A 20,215-nucleotide genomic window follows, 5' to 3' on the forward strand; every position below is an offset into this window, starting at 1 on the left:
ACCGAGTGCTTTATTTTCTCCTTTTCCGTACTTCTCCGAAGGGAAAATGGAGTGGTGCCTGGAGCTTGGTTTCTGATTCGAAGGAATGGGAGACAAGGGATGTGAAAGAGCCGTGTTCATGCTGACGTGGTGCTCCGTGCCCAGCGAGTGAGGGTTTGAAGCCTGGTCTTGGCAGCTTGGTGTCCAGGGAGGATGTGGTCTGAGTTTCCCACACGCGGAGTCACCGGCCCGTCTGCCTAAACGGACCTGTTCCTGCCTTTTGAAGGGCAGCTTGAAGGTGGCTTGAAACCCAAGGGCACTGGAGGAATGCTCTGGAAGGGACCCCTGGGTGGTCCAGTGTGGACAAGCCCAGGGGATTCCAGAGCTGGCGACGAACGTTTCCGAGGCTGGAGACGGCTTTGCGCCGGGGAGGAGAGCCGTCTCCGGGTGTCGGGAGTCACCGTGTCGGCAGGTGTGGGCCCGGCAGGGGAGTCAGCTCAGAGCTGGGAGGTTGTGAGCCGTGGCCGTGGCCTTCGCTCTGGACGCACAGGCCAGCTTGCTTCCGGGACGGGGCCCTGCTCCCCAGCCAGCCCTCCTGCTGCAGGTGTGATAGGAAACGGGCTTCCTGTTGGGTTCTCCAGCCTCGTCTCGGCAGCTTGGTGGGAAGCAGCTCACAGGCAGCGTTCTGGATTCTTGCCCAGCCTGCCCCTCGCTTCCTCGGACGAGGCGCCGCAGGTGTCCTCTCCTGGCGTCTGTGAATTCAGCCCGCAGAAGCACTTCTTCCAGAGCCACACCCCTGAGAAATCCTCCCCTTTCCTGTGCCCTGCAGAAGAGGCCAGTTTTCATTTGGAACTGAAATCTCAACTCCTGCCATGAGGTTCCAAGGCCACATGGCACAGCAGCCTCCTCGGAGCTCTCAGTTCACGTGGGGCCTCCCGTGTGAGACTGAGACGGAACCTGGGCGGCATCTGCTGCGGCGGCAGGTTCCTTCCTGAAAACTGTGCGGCCAAGCCTGGCTTGAGATGACGTCCCAGGAAAGAGGACAGGTGCACATTCTGGCCCAGCACAGGAGGACGCCGGGCATCTGTCGCAGGTGGCTGGTGCAAGAACAGATGTCTGTTTCCCAGGACCTTGGCCAGAGGGAGGTTTGGATGCTGGGATGCTTCTCTGCTCAGCTTTCACAGGTGAGGACAGCCGGCAAGGGGAGGACGGAGATGTGCTCCCCTGCAATGGAGGAAGGTGTCCGGTTTCAGGTTTCATGTGCAAGTGGATTCCTCTTATGGTTCATTTTCCTGATGGTCTTCATGGTGCCATAGGGAGACCCATTGTCTGGGGTTCCTGGCTGTGCAAGAGCTCTGGTCACCCTTTCCCCCAGGGCACTGGACTAGGAAATCAGAGGGAGGGAGTCAGTGGTGAAACCAGTCAAGTAGGGCTCCGTTTCCCCTTTACCGAGATGGTCTGGTGACTGTGATAACTGCTTTGGAAATAGAAAGCAGGAGACAGGGCTGGGGTGCTGAAGGGGAGGTGGCAGTGGTGTTTGCTAGTCACAGAGGGGCCAGATGGGACTTCACTAAGAAGGTGATGCTTGAGTCAAGTTCAAAAGAAGGTGAGGGATATCACACCTAGAGCCTTCTAAATGGAAGGGAAAGCATATGTAAAGGCCCTGGGGCAGGAGTATACCAGGTATGTCCAGGAGCAGCAAGAAGACCCTGTGACCACAGGAGACAGCTTAGGACGTGACCTCAGGGAGGTGACAGTAGGGTGACAGAAAGCCATTGCAGGGCTGTGACCCCATGGGACCCTGTTTCTCTGGGCCATCCTGGCTATGCTGTTGAGAACAGAGGACACAGGTTTGAGGATGGGCAAGGGAGGTCAATGATGAAGCTTTTCCGGGAACTCAGGCAAGAGATGAGCTCCAGTGTGGATCAGACAGGCAGCCTTGAAAGGAGGGGTTAGTGCTATTCCGGTACCTACTGAAGATGGAGCTCACAGGATTTGGGTTTGATGTTGTGAGTGGGAGACAGGAGGAACTGAGGTAACTCCCAGCTCTTGTGGGTTGTCCCGAGCGAGGCAAAAGGAGGTTTCTGGGGGAAGGAGGTAGTCCGTGTTCCACCTGCTGAGACGGTGCCTCTCACAGTGAGCCTGCTGATGTTTGTGTCCGGGAGACCTCTGAACTTCTCCCCTCAGCAACTTTCACATACAAGTCTCCCCCACCGTTCTCAGAGTTCATGGTAAGACACTTGGCTTTTTGGAAAGATCTATGTTATTACACAGCCTTGGTAGCAAGAAGAAACCTGAAGAGGATTTCCCTCTTATGAAAAAAGTCAAAAAGTGGGCATCGCGTTCAGCATCTGTTTTGCGGGGAACCACCACGGAGGCAGCGTGCACCCCAACCGGCTCCTTCCGGGGCCCTGGCTCTCCACGTCCAGCCACCAGCACTTTCCGTTGGGTGTGTGAGCATCTGCTGTGCTTTCTCTCCATTTCCTATGGGCTTCCGTGAGGAAGTTGTGTCCTGAGGCCCTAGAAGAGTCAAAGAGAAGAACTTTTGGTGTCTGAGCGTGCTCACTCATTTTTCTGTAGAAATGAATGGTTGTACCCTTTTCAGTTCACACCATTTCTGCTGTGAAAGGTTTCCTAGGAACACTGTACTTTCAAGTAGCGGGAGAGCCTGGACCCCATCCTGCAGGGTTAGCTTTCGTTTCCATGCTGCACTGAACATTCCATGACGTGCGGATTGTATCACTCAAACGTGGCACCTTGGACCACCTTCTCCCCTTCCCCACCACCATCCCAGAATCAGCCACCACCCATCTGTTCTCAGTACTTTTTTGATTCCATGTGGGATGCCCATGAGAGCCTCTGGTGTGTATCTTGCTGTGTCTGAGTGACTTACCATAACGCTCCCAAGGCCAATGTGTCCATGTCTGATTATTGTGAATACTGCTGCCATGAACATGGGAGGCATCTCTCTTTTGGAGGGAGTGTTTCTGTGTTCTCTAAAGAAGTACTCAGTAGAGCAGCTACTGGGTCATGTGGAGGTTGTATTCATTTTTTTCCCAGAACCTCCATAGCGTTTCCGGCAGTGGCTGCGCCCATTTCCATTCCTACCAACAGTGCACAGGGTCCCCTTGTCTACACACCCTTGACTACACCGGGTGTCTGTCTCTGGGATGATTGCCATTCCCACTGTTGTGAGGCGACAGCTGATTGTGGTTTTGACTTCTATTTCCCTGACAACGATTCATTATGTTGAACAACTTCCTTGGGGTCTGTTGCCCACCTGGATGCCATCTTTGGAAAGTGTCTCTTTACATATTCTCCCCCGTTTTTCTTCAGTTTGTGTTTGGATTTGAAGGACTGTTTCGTGTACTTTGGATATTAGCCTCTTCTCACACATAGGATTTGCAGATATTTTTTTCTCACTGGGGAGGTTGTCTTTTAAAGGTTTGACAGCTGCTTTTGTCATGCAGAAACTTCAGCTTGATGTCTTTCCACTTGCTTATTTCTGCTTTTGTTGCCTTTGCTTTTGGCATCTGATGGAAGACACTCTTCCCCAAAACCAATATCGAGAAATTTACTACCTGTGTTTTCTTCTTGGAGGTTTAGGGACTCAGTTCTTATGTTCAAGTCATTCATCCATTCATGAATTGCGTGTGCGGTGTAAGATGTGACCCCGTCACGTTCTTCTGCATTTAGTGTCCAGTTTTCCCAGGACCATTCCCTGAAGAGACCGACCTTTCCCCATTGTGAGTTTTCTGCTGCTGTGTCATAAGTTAAGACTATACATATGGGGGTTAGTTTCTGAGCTTTCTTTCTTTTTCTTTCTTTCTTTCTTTCTTTCTTTCTTTCTTTCTTTCTTTCTTTCTTTCTCCCTTTCTCTTTCTTTTCTTTTCTTTCTTTCTCTCTTCCTTTCTTTCTTGTCTTACAGTTTATTTGTTGGGAAAATAGTTTTTCTGTCGGAATATATGCAGTGTGGGCTTCTTTGGCAACGTCTTCATACTCTTTGTTAGGACTTTTCTCTAACATCTGTATTTTTGTGAATAAGTAGCTGGATCTATAGCTTTCAACAGGTTGAGCATTTGGGCAGAACTACGTAAGCAGTATTCTGTTCTTCCATCAGATACCAGATTGTGTCTCAAGTCTTCTTTTGTGATGTTCTCAGTTGTGGTGTTGGATGCCTACATTTCCTTTTCCGTGGTAGGTTCATTAAGTGAATTTAATTTCTCTTAAAAGTGTGGATTCTAAGTCATCCTTATTTTATAATATGTATTTATATAAAACAGCATGTTTAAAAAATGCACTTATTGGAAACAAACTTTGGAGCAGGACATCCATATTATTAATTCCCATTCAGAGTTAACAATTCTATCAGAGCTAAGTTTAAATATACTTTTAATATACTAATGAATAAACTTTGCCAAAAGTACTGTGATTACCAGTTTCCGAGCTTTCTTTCGTGTTCCATTGACATGTGTGTTTGTTTTTATGCCAGTCCCATACTGTTTTGAAGATAACAGCTTTGTAATCTAGCTCGAAATTGGAGTGTGGTGACTCCAGCTCGCTTAATTGCTGGCTTGCCTGTTTTCTTTCTTTCTTATCAGTGAGATTATTTATTTATTTTTACTTATTTTACATTTGTATTCTAAATGTTTTTTATTTTTGTGGTATTCATTGTAATAGACCATCTTTCTCTTTTTTTTAGTTTTTCACATTTTTTTTTCAAATAAGAAGTAGACTTATAATCTAATAGAAAATTTTTTAATTTAAATTCAGTTAGCCAAGGTATAGTTTTTGATGTAATGGTCAATGATTCATTAGTTGCATATAACACCCAGGGCTCATCATGACATGTCCCCTCCTTAATACCCATCACCCAGTTACCCTACCCTTCAACCTACCTCTCCTCCAGTTTGTTTCCTATGATTAAGAGTCTCTCATGGTTTGTCTCCCTTTCTGATTTCTTCCCATTCAGTTTTCCCTCCTTTCCCCAGTGGTCCTCCACACTATTTCTTGTGTTCCACAGATGAGTGAAACCATATGATCATTGTTTTTCTCTGCTTGACTTATTTCATTTAGCATAATCCCCTCCGGTTCCATCCATGTCAACACAAATGGTGGGTATTCAACTCTTCTAATGGCTGAGGAATATTCTATGGTATGTATGTGCCACATTTTCTTTATCCATTCGTCTGTTGAAGGACATCTCAGCTCCTTCCACAGTTTGGCTCTTGTGGCCATTACTGCTATGACTATTGGGGTGCATGTGCCCCTTCTTTTCACTGTTTTTGTATCTTTGGGGGTAAATACCCATTAGTGCAATTGCTGGTCATAGATAGCTCTATTTTTAACATATTTGAGGAATCTCCACACCGGCTGCACTGGTTTACATTCCCACCAACAGTGTAAGAGGGTTCCCCTTTCTCTGCATCCTTGCCAACACCTTGTTGTTTCCTGTCTTGTGAAGTTTAGTCATTCTAACTGCTGGAAGGTGGGATCTCATTGTGGTTTTGAATTCCCTGATGACAAGTGATGTGGAGCATTTTTTCATGGTCTGTCGGCCATTTGTGTGTCTTCTTTGGAGAGTGTCTTTTCATGTCTTCTGCCCATCTCTTGAGTGGATTCTTTGTTTCTTGGGTGTTGAGTCTGAGAAGTTCTTTATAGATCTTGGATACCAGACCTTTATCTATAATGCCATTTGCAAATATCTTCTCCCATTCTGTAGGGGTGCATTTTAGCTTTGTTCATTGTTTCCTTTGCTGTGCAGAAGCTTTTTATCTGGATGAAGTCCTGGTAGTTCATTTTTGCTTTTGTTTCCCTGGTCTTTAGAGTCATGTCTTGTAAGAAGTTGCAGTGCCCAAGGTCGAAGAGGTTGGTGTCTGTGTTCTCTTCCAAGATTTTGATGTAAGACTGGAATCAATTATCTTTCTTTCCTGATTGTATTTGAGCCCTCTCTCTTTCTTGGTGAGTCTAGCTAAAAGTCTGTCAGTTTTATCTTTCCAAAAAGGCAGCTCATATTTTCATTGATCTTTTGTCTTTTTAGTCTCCATTGGATTTCTACATTCCATTTTGTTATTTCCTTATATCTACTGATTTGGGGCTTTGCTTGTTTCCCCCTACCCCCCTTCTTTCCCATGTAAAATTAGTTTGGTTGTTGGAGAGCTTTCAGGGGGATTCATGAGGACCTGAATTTCTATGAACTTCCCCCTTAGAGCTACTTTTCCCACATCCCATAACTTTTCATAGGTTTTCTTTTTCATTTGTCTCAAGGTACTTTTAAAATTTCTTTTGATTTCTTCTTTAACCATTGATTGTTTACTAGCATGTTCTTAAATTTCCACATATTTTTGAGTGTCCCATTTTCTTCTTGTGACTGATTTCTACTTTCATACTCTTGTGATTGGACAAGATTTGAACCAGAGCATGAAGAGAGCATTCAGTTTAAAGCTTAGTTTCCTGGGGTGTTTTCTGAGGGCAGACCACGACATCCATGGGGACAGAGGAAGGTTTTGTGAGACTGGTGGGGGTGGTCAACCCGTGTTAGATTACTGACTACTACCAGGCAGGCTGTATACCTCCATTCACACTGTAGCCCTGATGGACTTGTACTTCCTTAGAAACATTTTGTAGGAGGTGCAGGGTAGCCTTCTCTAACAGAAAGGTGCCATGTGGGTTCAAGTGATTCCACTCAGGCTTGATGATGCAAAGTATAGTTTCATGGCAAACATGACAAAAAACCTTTAAATGACAGAAAGTATGTAGTTCAATGTACTCTGTACTATGGCAGTGACGGGGAAATTGAACGATGGGGTTGGAAAAGGGAATTGGCATTCCAAGAAGTAGGCTAGAGTCGTCAGGTGGTAGGGGGTGTCTGGTGGAGGAAAGGACCAGGAGACTTGTCACGGGTTCCAACATCAGGGTGTGCGCTCTAGAATATGGAACCTGAATAGAATCCATAGTAATAGCCTTTTCCCAGGCCCCTAGGCCTTCATCCGCTCACCAACTCTGAGATTTTTGAAAGTGTCTTCTATTTTTAACAGGTTGAAAGAATTAGTTTTGTTTTTAAAAAATTCAACAAAGTCACACTTTTCATAATCTCCAAAATGATCTGTAAACACTGAACAAGGCTTGACGGGAGGAAGGAAGAATAGGCTTTGTAGTGGGGTTTGCGCCAATGTTTACTCACTGTTGCCCCGGTGTGGCCACTCTCCAGATAGCACATGGCCCAATGTGTTCCAACTTCCCAGATTCAAGGGAGAATAATACAGAAGGTTGGACCCTGAATTCTTTAGCTCCTACAAACCATCGTCTAATTTATGAGCAATTTTCTAAATAGAGTATATCTTAACTAGCTATTAGGGTTAGGGTCAGGGTCAAGTTGCATACATTAACTAGGGACAGCCTTTTGTATGTCTATCTTACCTGCCTATTTTTTAAAAATAACATGGGAGAGGATAGAGTCACCAAAGCACTGAGTACATTTCCTGTCCCGGGAAATAGGCAACTAAACATAAGAATTGTTTCATCTTAGCTAAGGACCAGGAGCTGGTCCTGCAGGTCCTCGGCAGGCAGCATCTGTAGCCAGCTGGCCATCGCCCCCCCACCCCCACCCCCTAACACCCACACCCAGCCCAGCACATCCTCTGTTCTGCTCAGGGACAGCAAACAGACGGACCAGACACAGGTGTGACTCCCTCCTGACAGGCACGGCTCGCTTCCGACAGGCAGAGAAGTGGGCCAGCTCACAGGCATATAACGTGTTCCTTTGGTTCCTTGCTATCTGTCTCCCCTTTCTGTCAGCCTGGTCCTGAACCTTTAGCTCCTGGCAGAATGTGGGTTTGCAGATTTCGGTCACCCTTTCAAGTGTAGATCTGTGTTACCTTTGTTCCCTGTGCTTAGGTCGGAGATGAAGGCAGGAAAAGTCATCCTACTCTGAAAGAAAAGAAAGAAATATCAAGTGTGCTTTCCCCCCTGGCACCTCAGGCTTGAAAGCAATGGCCAGCTACGTCCTTGATGTTCTACACAAGCAGCTTTAGGGACTCACAGATGCGTGTGACATGAAACTGTGCTGAAAGAAATCTCATTACCAAACTTCTGCCTTACGGAAAACAGTTTAGGGACACCGCCCCTTGCCCACCCTGTCATTTCTAGTCTGGCCAATTCCTGGTCACACTGACATATGTAGCCACACAAGGGCACAGCTGGGACACCCTCCTCGATAATTCCCAGACCTGTGCCCCCTGGTCTGGCCAACCCTGCACACCCCCGTCCTCTGGAGCATTCCCTGTAGTAACACCGCTGTGATCATCCTCCTGGAGCATTCCAGGGTGCCCTGCCCCCAGGTTTGGCCAAACCTGCACACCCCCAGTCCTCCTGAGTATTCCATGCCTTGGCACTTGTCACACGAGACTGTCCTTTGTTGTCTCTCGGTCTGTCCTTTCTGCTTGGAGTAGATCTCTCTCCCAGATGCCTGGCTGAATGACAGGCAGATGAATGGTTTCGGGATCTTTTGTCCTGGAACAGCAGGCATCCTTCAAAATCCTGATAGGCAGGGGGAGTCTCTGTCCCCCTGTGTGCCACGAGCCTTGGTGGAACCTAGTGTCCAGGACAAGGGATTTGGGAGTCCACCCAGATGAAGTTTGTTCTTGAAGGTGGCTTCCTTCTGAGATCATTCTGGAACCACATTGTGTGGCCAGCCATTCCTGTGGGACAGAAAGCATGCTACTCTATTGAATTCTCCTCACACACTGTGGCTAACAAAGAGGAAACACGCGCTCACACTCACAAGTTCACACTTACCACCCCCCCCCCCCCCCGGTTTCTGAGCATCACTACCATGTACATGGCAGTGAATTCGCGCTGGGCTGCAGACCGGTGGACGCGCCATTCCAGGCGTCAGTACAGGAGGATGGAGATGGAGTTCTGGCTAAAAGGATGGAAGTCCTTGACCCTGGGGGTGAAGACATTAGATTTTACCCAGAGGCGCTATGGTCTACTCAAAGAAGGGACACGATCCTAGGATCTTTGAGACCAGGGATAGGCACAGCCTTTTTCTGGGATGTCTTCTGTGAAGATTTTCTGTTAGGTGCTGCAGTCCATGTGGTGTCTCTGACAATGACCCCGCTCCTGCATTGTGGCTTGACAGCCGCCACAGACCATCTAGAACTCATGTTCCAGCCACATTTGATCGAGAGAAGACGGGGGGAGGTCCACTTGGCCCGTGGGTGGTAGCTGCTCACACCCCAGATCTGCAACATGATGAATGATGGCGGAGATGACTCTTCTTTTCCAGGGGCAGAGTGGAAATACACTGGGATCTATCCTGCCTGACCCCGGCCCCTCCGCTTGAAAGGATAAAAAGCTGATTGTGAGATTGGCCAACAATTAAGGCCTCAGGAATTCCCCCACATTTCTCTGTAGGCCTCGAGCTTCCTACAAGATGTCTGTGGTTGAATTCCGTGTGGGTATTGTTTGGCTGAGTAAGCCCCCATTGCCTGGTGGGTATATCTTGCAGGTTCTATACCACACAGATGGTCGTCTTGTTCAGGCCAAGACCATGAGCGCATTTAGGGTTCTCCTGAGCTAGCGGAGGATCTAGCATGTGTGGGCTTCAGGACAAGTCTGATTCAGCCCTCACCAGTGTCATGGAGCACCTGGCTTCCTGGGCCCTCTGTGGCACTGGCACAAGACTGACCTAGGCCACTTCTGCAGTTGTGATGGAAAAGCCCCTGGCCTGGGTGGACTACCCCATCCTTGGCTCTGCTGGCTGAGACCCAAGGTTCCTCCCACCTCATTGGCTGGGACCAGGTCACGTGCCCATGGATGAGCCAATCCCTGGAGCCATGGAGTTTGGCACAGTTTGTTAGGACCTCTGTTGTAATGACTTTTCTAATGGCCATGGTGGCAAGATCTTCTGGGATGCATTTGTTAATAAAACGAATATTAATTTCTGATAGTAACTGGGTCCAAGGTGCTGACTTAGCACCTAGCACCTCAGTCCCAGCACCTCGGTACTCCTGTACTACTCTGCAGAGACAATGGCTGAGAATGAGCAGAGTGGATGGAAACTGGTCCAGAGTACACAAGGGAAGGGTGTGTGTGTAGGGAGTTGGGGATAATAGTTCTGGCCAAGTACCTCCAATTTACCTATGTTCAAAGAGGTGCAGGGAATCCGTGGTGTTTCAACGTCCATCATTTTGCAGATGAAGAAAATGCCTTTGCATATAGTCTGGCAAGACTTCTTCTCTAGTTGGTATGGAAGTCATGGAGAGGATTGCCCTCCATCTGCTAGGATAGGTGTGAGAGGCTGAATGCTCTCAAAAAGGTGTCTGTCTTTTGCAGGGCTCACTGTGAGCCTGCGCACAGGACTGACAAGGATGATTCATGGTTTTGTTCTGAGGGTGGAGTCTTGGAAGAATGTGGTGCCCCATGTAATCCTGGGAAGGGGACAGATCTACAGCTACTTCGTGGGAGTGGTGGTGATCTGCAGTCTCTGCTTCATGAGATGTCTGTCCTTTATTGAGTTCTGGGTGTGGTTTCTGTGACTTTGTCCTAATGGCTGAGATTTCCAAGGGGTGGGATTTTTTTTTTTAAAGATTTTATTTATTTATTTGACAGAGATCACAAGTAGGCAGAGAGGCAGGCAGAGAGAGAGAGGGAAGCAGGCTCCCTGCTGAGCAGAGAGCCCAATGTGGGGCTCGATCCCAGGACTCTGGGATCATGACCTGAGCTGAAGGCAGAGGCTTTAATCCACTGAGCCACCCAGGTGTCCCGGGGTGGGATTTTTTGCCATCACTGTAGGAGTTGGTCCACCGGGAGTGGGCAAGTCCCCTTCTGCTGAGAAGTGTGTCCCTGGTGGTTGGAGTGTGAATTACAAGCCTAGAGGTCAATGGTGAGGTGGTTACAGTGGTCAGCAGGCTATTGTTAGTGATGATTTTTATGGGTGAATTCCAGAGGATGAGAGGTTAGATCTTATGGTTGGGGATCCTCATTAAGTGCCCATAAAGGGTGCTTTTTCTGGGGTTCATATTCAATATCTTTTTATTGCTGCTAAAAGCCCTCCTTGTACTTGGTATTCCAATGAGCAATGCATTATAACATTGCCTGCATTTTACCTGTGTGTTGATGAGGATTTGAGAAAGGAAAATATTGTCAGTGCCTCCACAAATTACACACTGGAACAGCCAAATGATAAAATTTTATTTTTGACACAAAGTAGGAAATATCCTGCTGTGATTCTTAGTTTAAACCTGGGGAGGGGGCCCTCTTTTGGTACTGGTAATGAGTACCATAGGCCTTCCTAGGGAATATTATCAGATTCTATTGGAAATTTGGTCTTGTTATTGTGAAAGAATCAGGAGTTGGCCAGTTATTTCTCTCCTATTTCATTTTCCATGAACATTTACACGATATTTGGTTTCACACCTCTACCATTGTGAAATCATCACAACCTTGGCACCAGCTCGCCCCTCTATGCCAGGGTATGTTTGGGCCAAGAAAAAAGCTGCTTCTGGGTGACTGGGAGACCCCACGATCAGAATGATGTCAGTAGGGAGTTACTGGGATCCTAAATTCCAAACCAGCGCCTAATGCCCAAATAACATTTCAGATTTAGAAACTTCAGATAGAAATTTTGTGTACATGATGACAACTGAAGAAAATGTGTCATCCCTAAACCTAACCTTGACCCCTAACTTTAACACTGAAACCTAACCTGACCTTACCGCCCAAACTGGAACCCTGAATCTCAAACCTGAACCTGAACCCGAAGTCTGGAATCTGAACCTGAGCACTGGACCCAAGCCCTGAACCACAAACCCAAACCCTAAACCAGAACCCTGAGTCATGGACCCTGAACCCAAAGCCCAGCATGAACCCAAATCCCAAATTTGACCTTGAACTTTATCCAGAAGCCCTGAGTCTTAAACCCTAAATCATAAACCTAAAGCCCTAAACTCTAACTTCCCTTTCCCTTCACTCTAAATCCTCACCCTGACCCTAAACCCAAAGCCTGATCTAGAACTCTGACTGAAACCTGAACCTGAACCCAAATTCAAACACTTCACCACACCTTGTTTATGCTTTCACCACTGATGGATATTTGCAGTTTCTACATTTTGATTCTTGTTTGGGTTGGGGGCTAGGATTAAGGTTTTGGATTGGAGTCAGGGCCTGGCTTGAGAGCAAGTTGAGGTCAGAGTGTGGGTCTGTGTCAGGGCCAGGGTCATGTTCGGTGCCACCATTTGGGTCAGGGACTGTTGTCATTCCGTATTGTTTCCAATTCATTGTTCCTTAACTATTTTTGGAGCATTCGGGGCCTATTGGGCTCCAAGCAGCTTGAATTTCCAGAATGAGCTGGCTTCAGCTGGACCCCAGGACCCAGCAGGTGCTTCCTTTGACGGGGGAGCTCCCCTGGTCCCTGCTCCTGCACTGCCCTCCACCGCCTGCAGAGGGCGCCGGGCCCCACCTCCCGCCCTGAGCCTGGCCTGCGCAGCCGCAGCTGAGACAGCCGCCAGGCCTCCTCGGGACCGCTGTGGAGACTTCTGGAGGACGTGGTGCCACTGCCACGCTAACAGGACAAGCTGGGGAGGACGTGGGGCCGCTTGCACACTGACAGCCGTGCAGCCCCCTCTGGACGGCCACTGGAGCAGGTGAGAAGCCGCCTCAGCGCGGACTGTCGTGGGGGTGCGTGTTCTCAGGCCTCCATGGAGGACGCCTGCGCGGTGTGGACCGTGGGGTTTCAGTGGCTTCATGTGCGGGGACAGGGCCCCCTGCGGTGCTGTGTGCGGGGCTGTGGGGTCCCCCTTCCTGGGCTCAGATGTCCCCCGTGTCCCATGAGCACGTCTGCGCGCCCGTAGACTCGGCTCCTGGGGCTCCTCAGACGGTCTGCAGTCAGGGAGCGGCCGCCCGCCTCGGGGCTCGTGCTCCCCCCGCCTCGGCCCTGCAGGGTCCTCCCCGCGTCCACACCCGCTCCAGGGCTGGCCCGGGGCCTGGGAGTTCGGAGCAACTCCGCGGACCCCGTAGACGGCTGTGGGGAGAGCGTCCCGGGGTCGGTTCTTCCCTGAGCCCAGAGTGTGTCCCCGTCTCCATGTGTCACCCGCCGTGTGTGTCCTCAGGGTCTCACGGCTGTCAGAGGACAGGCCTGTCACCTCCTGGGCTCAGGGGACTCCTCGGAGTCTTGTTCCTTTGGACACGGTAGCGAATGAGATTGTTCTCCGCCGTCTCCGAGGGCGCCGCCCGAGCTCGCAGAAGTGCCGTTGATTTGCGTATATTGATTTGTTCCTTGCAAGTTTCTTGGGTTTATCCGCTCCTGGAACTCAAACTGCCAGTTCCTGGAGCAGCCACGCCGCTTGATCTGGGAAGAGCGGAGAGGAGCAAACTGGGACGAGCGGGTGACAGTCCCATCACCGGCAAGTGCAAGCAGCAGGGGACAGGACCACCGTTTCAGGGAGAAGGATTTTGAGGGTATTATTTTATCTATTTTTTTCCTTCCCTTCTTACGCTTTGGTGTCGGATCTAAAAGCATTGCTAAATCCAAGGTTATGGAGATTTATCCCCTTTTTTTTTTAGAGCTTATAATTTTGCTTCTTACCTTTAAGCATTTGACTTATGGTTAATGTGTGTATGCGGTGTGAGGTTAGGGTCCAGTTCCACTCCTCAGTGCATGGACAGCCGGTTGTCTGGCACCCTCTGTTGAAAAGACCATTCTGTCCCCTCAGTGTAAGGTCAGAGCGAGAAGCAGACTCCCCTTGGAGTTGGGAGCCCAATGCAGGACTCGATCCCGGGACTGGATCATGACCTGAGCTGAAGGCAGTTGCTGAACCAACTGAGCCACCCAGGAGCCCTTAAAAGAGATTTTCGTGTATTGATATTTTGTCCTGTAACTTTGCAGAATATTACAAAGGTCGGTGGGTTGTGCGGGAGGCTATAAGTTTCTGGTCAATCATTGTCTTGGGTTCCATGTCGCTGGATCTTGCTGGCATCTGAGAGTAGCTATTGCTTGAGGGGTTGTTTTGGTGCCCACCAGGTCTTTCATTTGAGTTAACAGATGAGGCGGAAGAAGGGAGGTCATCAGTTAGGAAGTACAGACAAAGGTCACTCGAGAGCAGGGGAGCTCTGAGCCTCTGCCACACAGCTTGTCTTGCTCATCACTTCCAGCTTGCTTGGTCCTGAGTTCTGTCCTTTTAATGAACGGGTCATCTAGTAAGTAACGTGTTTCCCTGAGTTCCATGAGCCGCTCAATCAGACTATTCTAACCTGAGGAGGAGGTTGTGGGGACCTCCGATCTGTGGCCCATAGCTTGAAAACACGGTGACCTCTCTGCCCAGCCACTGGCTGACCACTAAGTTAACAGCACAGGATCCAGTGACCACACACAACAAAGAACACGGACTGAACAAAATTAGTTTAGGAAAGTCACTAAGCCAGCAGTAGCAACCGCCACAAGAAGCCATAACAAAGCCTGGCATGAGGAAGGTCTGATTTCAGGATGCCTCCATGGTAATATTCATCATCACACCCTGGACTTGTCAGTGGGGCCAAGGCCCCGGGCTGGGAGTCAGGTAGCTTCTTACATGTTCCACCTGCCCCCCGCTGGCTCCCAGCCAAGCACAGTCCTGTGCTGCTGTGCACAGAAGCAGTTTTAACCAAGGTCGGGAATATGGGATGGGTTTTCCTGACTCCCCCTGCCACCACCCCTTGCCCAGGGCTGCAAGAGGGGAAAATTTCCTTCAAGTCCTCTTAAGGTCCCTGGCTGGGTCTGGAAATTGACAAAGACAGATGAACGGGAGAAAAACAGGCAAAGTATATTGATTTTCTTTTCTGGTGGGAGCCTCACATGAACATGGAGACCAGCAGAGGTGACTGGAACAGACAGCTCTTCTATCTTTCAGACAAAGAAGCGATCAGTGTGTGAAGAAGAATTGAGAGACACAGGAGTTTGGACTCGGGCTGGTAAATGACAAAGAAGTAACTGGGAAGATAAAGGTTAGTTTAACCAGGTTTGTTCCTACAGACTTTGTGGCCCTAAATTCCTTGACTCTGGTGATCAGCAGGTCCTCCCTGTGGTCTGGGGAGAGAAAGTGCCACATGGGAGTATTCTGACCCGCTTTAAGGAAGAAGGGCTGATGGCTGGTGATCAGAGGGATCTTCCTGCTTCTGCTCTATGCACAATTCTTTCAGTTTCTATATTTAATTTGCGAAGGTGCCATATTTGGGGTCCCGTATCCCAACCTTTACTGGCCTGGTGCTGTGCCCTTCTCCTCCTAGTATCCAGGACATTGAATGTGCTGCTGCAGAGACCTCCAGTCCTGGGGCAGCCCCTTCTCCAGGGAGGCACCTGCCTCCAGATGGGAATTGCCTATGACTTCCCACACAGGTGCCCTGTTGCTAAGGGTGGCCGCCCCTCCTCCAGGACATTGGGTGAGAGTGTGCAGATCTTACTTTGAGAAACTGACTTCATTTCCTGCAAATGTCTACCCAGTGGTGGGATCATACAGGAGTTCTATTTCTAGTATTTGGGGGACACTCCCTACTTTTCCCACCATGGCTATGCCAACCAATGTCAATTCTGGATGATTTTACCTATAAACCAAATTTTTCAAGAACCTCTCTGGCAGAGAACATGAGGAGCACATTTTCAAGGCCTTGCACAGTACACTAACCATAGGAACAAACCGGTAACTCAGAAACTATTGACATGAAGAACTATTTCTCCTTCTTCTGATTCTGGCTAGTGTGCTGGGCTCTGGCTCGATCCCACCTCAGGCAGCTGGAAGGACCGCCACTGAGATGGCTACTGTTTCCAGAAATTCTTCAGGGTGTGGCCAGGTTTCCCCACCTGTGCACAGATCAAGTTGGCGACCTCTGACAGTGGAGCTGTGGGTCCTGCAGGCTTGGTCCCTCCCCATCCCACGGTGGAGCCATCACACTGCGCGTTTAGGGGGATTAGAGCTGCCCATAGGCAAAACCACCCGAGATTCCCACTGTCCCTACCTGACCTCCAGATGCTCCTCAGTTACTCCTGAGCCTCTGGTGTCTTCTTGGAACCGTGGCCTGGCTGTTTCCGGACAGCTCGTCCAGCAGAACCCTCACATTCCAGGGAGGGGAATTATTAGCTGGAATCCACAGTGTGTCCTGCTGTCCCACCTGGATCGCTGTTTGAAGGCACGTCGTCTGGGCCATCTGAGGATCCAAGATCGTGGGTCTGTGGTCTGGAGGGGTTCTGAGCAGAGCTAGTGGGATGGGAGGGCTGCAAGGCACAGAGGCATGTTTCTAGAACGCAGTCTGGGGTCCCCAGCATCCTACCATTTTTGAATCAAAGTCCTGAGACTTTTAAAATGCCAGCAATGTTACAACGTGGGCCAGAAAATCATGTCTCTGTGCGCCCAACACCACCTCAACTATTGGCCGTTTCTTGTCACTTGAGCTGAGGACAAAGGATTAGGAGTTGGGGCTTGAGGGGAGGTCCTGGGCCAGACTTTGAGTATGGGGACACAGGCCTTCCAGACAGGCTTGTGCTGAGCCTCAGGAGGGCGCCTGTGTGGAGACCCCAGCTGCAGACACTGCTGTCCGCTGATGCCCCCCTCAGTCCTCCCCAGTGCACCTGCTGCTGGGGAGTCCCTGCCCCCTCCTCTCTGCAGAGGGCTCTCTCCTGCACCAGCTGTGCCCCTCCCCTGCCAGTCACTGCCAGCCTGCAGCAGGGGACGGTGGATACCCCGATGATCTCCAGTCCTGGGGCAGATCCAGTGCGGGTGGGACGTGGTCTCCCAGCAGGCCTGAGGGCCAGGCCCCCACGGTGCTCACTCTCCTCCTGGTGGCTCACTGTGCCACGTCCTCCCTCAGCCTCCCTGGACCCAACTCCTCCTCTGCTCAGGGACCATCCTTGGCCCAGGCTCCAGGTCATCTGGACCTTCTGGACTCACACTTCCATTGCTTGGCATGGGCACAGGCTGGCCTCACAGACTTGTCAGGGGAGACCCAGTGCAGGAAGATGCAGGCCACTGCAAGGGAGATGCTGCCAGGTGACCCCAGAGGGAGCGCACAGGCCTTGCACAAAACATGGGGCTCGTGGAGCCCAGTGTGGAATGTGGGCACCCAGCCAAGGGGCATGGGGAATCCTGGCAAGGGTGGCCCTAGTGGGGGGAGGGGAGACCACGGAAGGGTCACAGAAAAGGCCAGAGATAAGGACATATTTTCCGAAAGAGGTCGATGGAAGGATCAGAGGCTCACAGAGACGCTTGGGAAAACTCGGAGGTCCTGGAGATGTTGGCTGAAATGCTGTTATTTGGTCAGACAAGTCATGTCACAAACCTCCAGTCAATGCTGGATGATTGACTCTTTGTTGCTTCTAGGAATCGGGGGTATGGGCCATTAGCACTCACGCTGCATGAAATCTAGGATATATTTACTTTTTAAAATTATTATTTTATTTTTTTTTAATTTGATCTTTGTTCATGTTCCAAGAGTCATTGTTTATGCACCACACCCAGTCTCCATGCAATCCGTGCCCTCCTTAATACCCACCACCAGGCTCACCCAACCCCCTACCCCTCCCCTCCAAAACCCTCAGTTTGTTTCTCAGAGTCCACAGTCTCTCATGGTTCATCTCCCCTCCAATTTCCCCAATTTACTTTTCCTTTCCTTCTCCTAATGTCCTCCGTGTTATTCCTTATGCTCCACAAGTAAGTGAAACCATATGATAATTGACTCCCTCTGCTTGACTTATTTCACTCAGCATAATCTCTCCCAGTCCAATCCATGTCGATACAAAAGTTGGGTATTCGTCCTTTCTGATGGAGGCATAATACTCCATAGTGTATATGGACCACATCTTCCTTATCCATTCATCCGATAAAGGGCATCTCTGCTCCTTCCACAGTTTGGCAACTGTGGCCATTGCTTCTATGAACATTGGGGTATAGATGGCCCTTCTTTTCACTACATCTGTATCTCTGGGAGTAAATACCCAGTAGTGCAATTGCAGGGTCATAGGGAAGCTCTGTGTTTAATTTCTTAAGGAATCTCCACACTGTTCTCCAAAGTGGCTGCACCAACTTGCATTCCCACCAACAGTGTAAGAGGGTTCCCCTTTCTCCACATCTTCTCCAACACTTGTTTACTGATGGGATTAGAACCCAGCTTTCTGTGGGAAGTGGGAGAAACGGGACATGGTATGCTTCATGTCACTAGCCGAGGTCCTGGGTGTTGGCGGCGGGTGGGGAAGCGGGGCCTGTGGATCTGTCTCATCATATCCTGTGGAATTCAGGGACACCCTCCTGTCTGTTGAGTCATGCGGAGACAGGTGGACAGGGGGTCTCGGGCCAGGCATGTCGGTTGTCCTGGATCGCCACCAGGGGGCAGTGTGTGGGGGCAGTGGGGCCACTCCATTTCCATACAAACTGACCCGACTTGGTGACTGGTTCCTAGCAGCAGCATGGGGAGGGAGGGCAGTGGTGGTGCACACTTCCTAGGGTTGTGGTCCTGACTCATCTGGAGCCCACCGAGGTCAGCCATGCCTGGCTCAGAAGGCACTCAGTCAATGTACCTGTGGGCATGGTGCCCATGGTACTTCCGAGCCGGCACCCATGCTGCCGCCTCCTACTTTTCATCATCTTCGTGGTCATGAGCCTTTGCTCTTCCCCATGGCCCCCGGGTTATTGCTGGCCCTCCAGCTGGCCCTCCTGCCTGGGGCCCCGTGCAACCCGATGCCAGGGTAGCCTTCTCGAGAGGCAGCTCAGTCCCCTGATGGAACACTTCCGTGGATCCCCTGTGAGGGGAGGATGGTGCCCTGCCCTGGAAGGGGGCTGCAGGTCCCCAGTCAGGAGAACCGCATCTCCGTTTTCAGCCTGGCCTGCCCTCCCCTCAGTCCTCAGGGAAGCTGTCCCCACTTTCTGAGCTGACAGCTCTGACCTTAAAAGCCAATATTGCTTTCCGTTTCTCCATGCCTTAGTTCATCCATGGCACATCCTTCAGACCCGTTAGTGAGTTTTCAGCAGTCCTGCAGGGCTGTCTGCTCAAAGACGGAGTGACCTGGGAGGGGCAACCTTCCCTCCCACCTTCCTCAGATGTCCCTGAGCCTGGGGCCAGCTGTCCCACTGAGGGTTGAGGGACCCGAGCCAGCCCATCCTGAGCCCAGGCTGTCAGCGGTGTAGACTGATGTGTGCCAGGAGCGGTGGGCAGGTGGCATGAAGCAGAGGCAGGCACTTTCTCTTTCTCATTCCTTCAGCCCCCGCTTCCTCCCGAAGGTAGCTCAGAGCAGCCTCCAAGCCCTGCATCTCGAGATTCCATGACCTGTGCCTCCTGCCTTCATTTGAGGACCTCGGTGGTTTCCTGTTGCTCCCGTGGCAGTTCCTGGATCACTGGAGGGATCGTACCCTTGTCTGTGCTTTGACCTCTTCCTGTCCTGCACGGAGCTCACCCATCTTTGCACCTTCCATGGATGTACTTGGAAGCACGCTTATCCACAGGGAACCTATTGGCCAAAGGGATCCAGGGAACGACCGTTGAATTAGCGATCCAGGATAGAGAACCAGCCTGCTCTGAACCCTGTCCTGCACTCTGTGACTGTCTTACATTAAAACAGAAACAGTAACAGCTTTCTGGACTGTGAAGTGGCATCTGTCTCTATGTACACCGTTGAATGCCAGGTGCAGAGCCGGGACAGAAAGCAACCATGGCTCCTGTGGGCTGGGATCAACAGTTTAAGTGTGAGAACTCAGTGAAATCTGAATAAATATTGTCGAGGAAATACTCCCAAGTAGGACTTATGAACATTGCACAGCAAAAGCTTTTTCAAATAGGTTACTGAAAGAAAAATTGTTTTTATGTTTTGTTTTAATTCCAGTTGACTTAACATACAGTGGTGTATTCGTTTCAGATGTACAACAGGGTGATTCTGTGGTTTGGTATGTTACTCCGTGCTCATCGGGAAAAGCATAATCTTAATTCCCTTCACCTAGTTCACTCTTCCTTCCACCCACCTCCCCTTTGGTAACCATCAGTTTGTTCTCTGTTGTTAAGAGCCTGTGGGGCACCTGTGGGGCTCAGCCGGTGAAGCATCTGCCCTTGGTTCAGGTCATGATTCCACAGTCCTGGGATCAAGCCCCATGTTGGGCTCCTTGCTCAGCAGAGAGCCTGCTTCTCTCTCTCCCTCTGCCTGCCATTCTGTCTACTTGTGCTCTTTCTCTAGCTCATTGTCAAATAAATAAATAAATAAAATCATTTTTTTAAAAATTCTGTA

At 49.9% G+C, this 20,215-nt stretch overlaps 1 long non-coding RNA gene across 1 annotated transcript; it reads left to right on the plus strand.

Moving 5' to 3' along the window:
* Nucleotides 1–12,370: 12,370 nt before the first annotated feature.
* LOC116594407 lies at nt 12,371–19,965 on the plus strand. The gene is made up of 3 exons (XR_004287205.1): nt 12,371–12,626; nt 14,868–14,961; nt 19,225–19,965. It is a non-coding gene; the product is annotated as an uncharacterized LOC116594407 (long non-coding RNA).
* The last annotated feature ends 250 nt before the right edge of the window (nt 19,966–20,215 follow it).

The sequence above is a fragment of the Mustela erminea genome, chromosome 6 (genome assembly GCF_009829155.1).
Source record: "Mustela erminea isolate mMusErm1 chromosome 6, mMusErm1.Pri, whole genome shotgun sequence".
Lineage (NCBI taxonomy): Eukaryota > Metazoa > Chordata > Mammalia > Carnivora > Mustelidae > Mustela > Mustela erminea.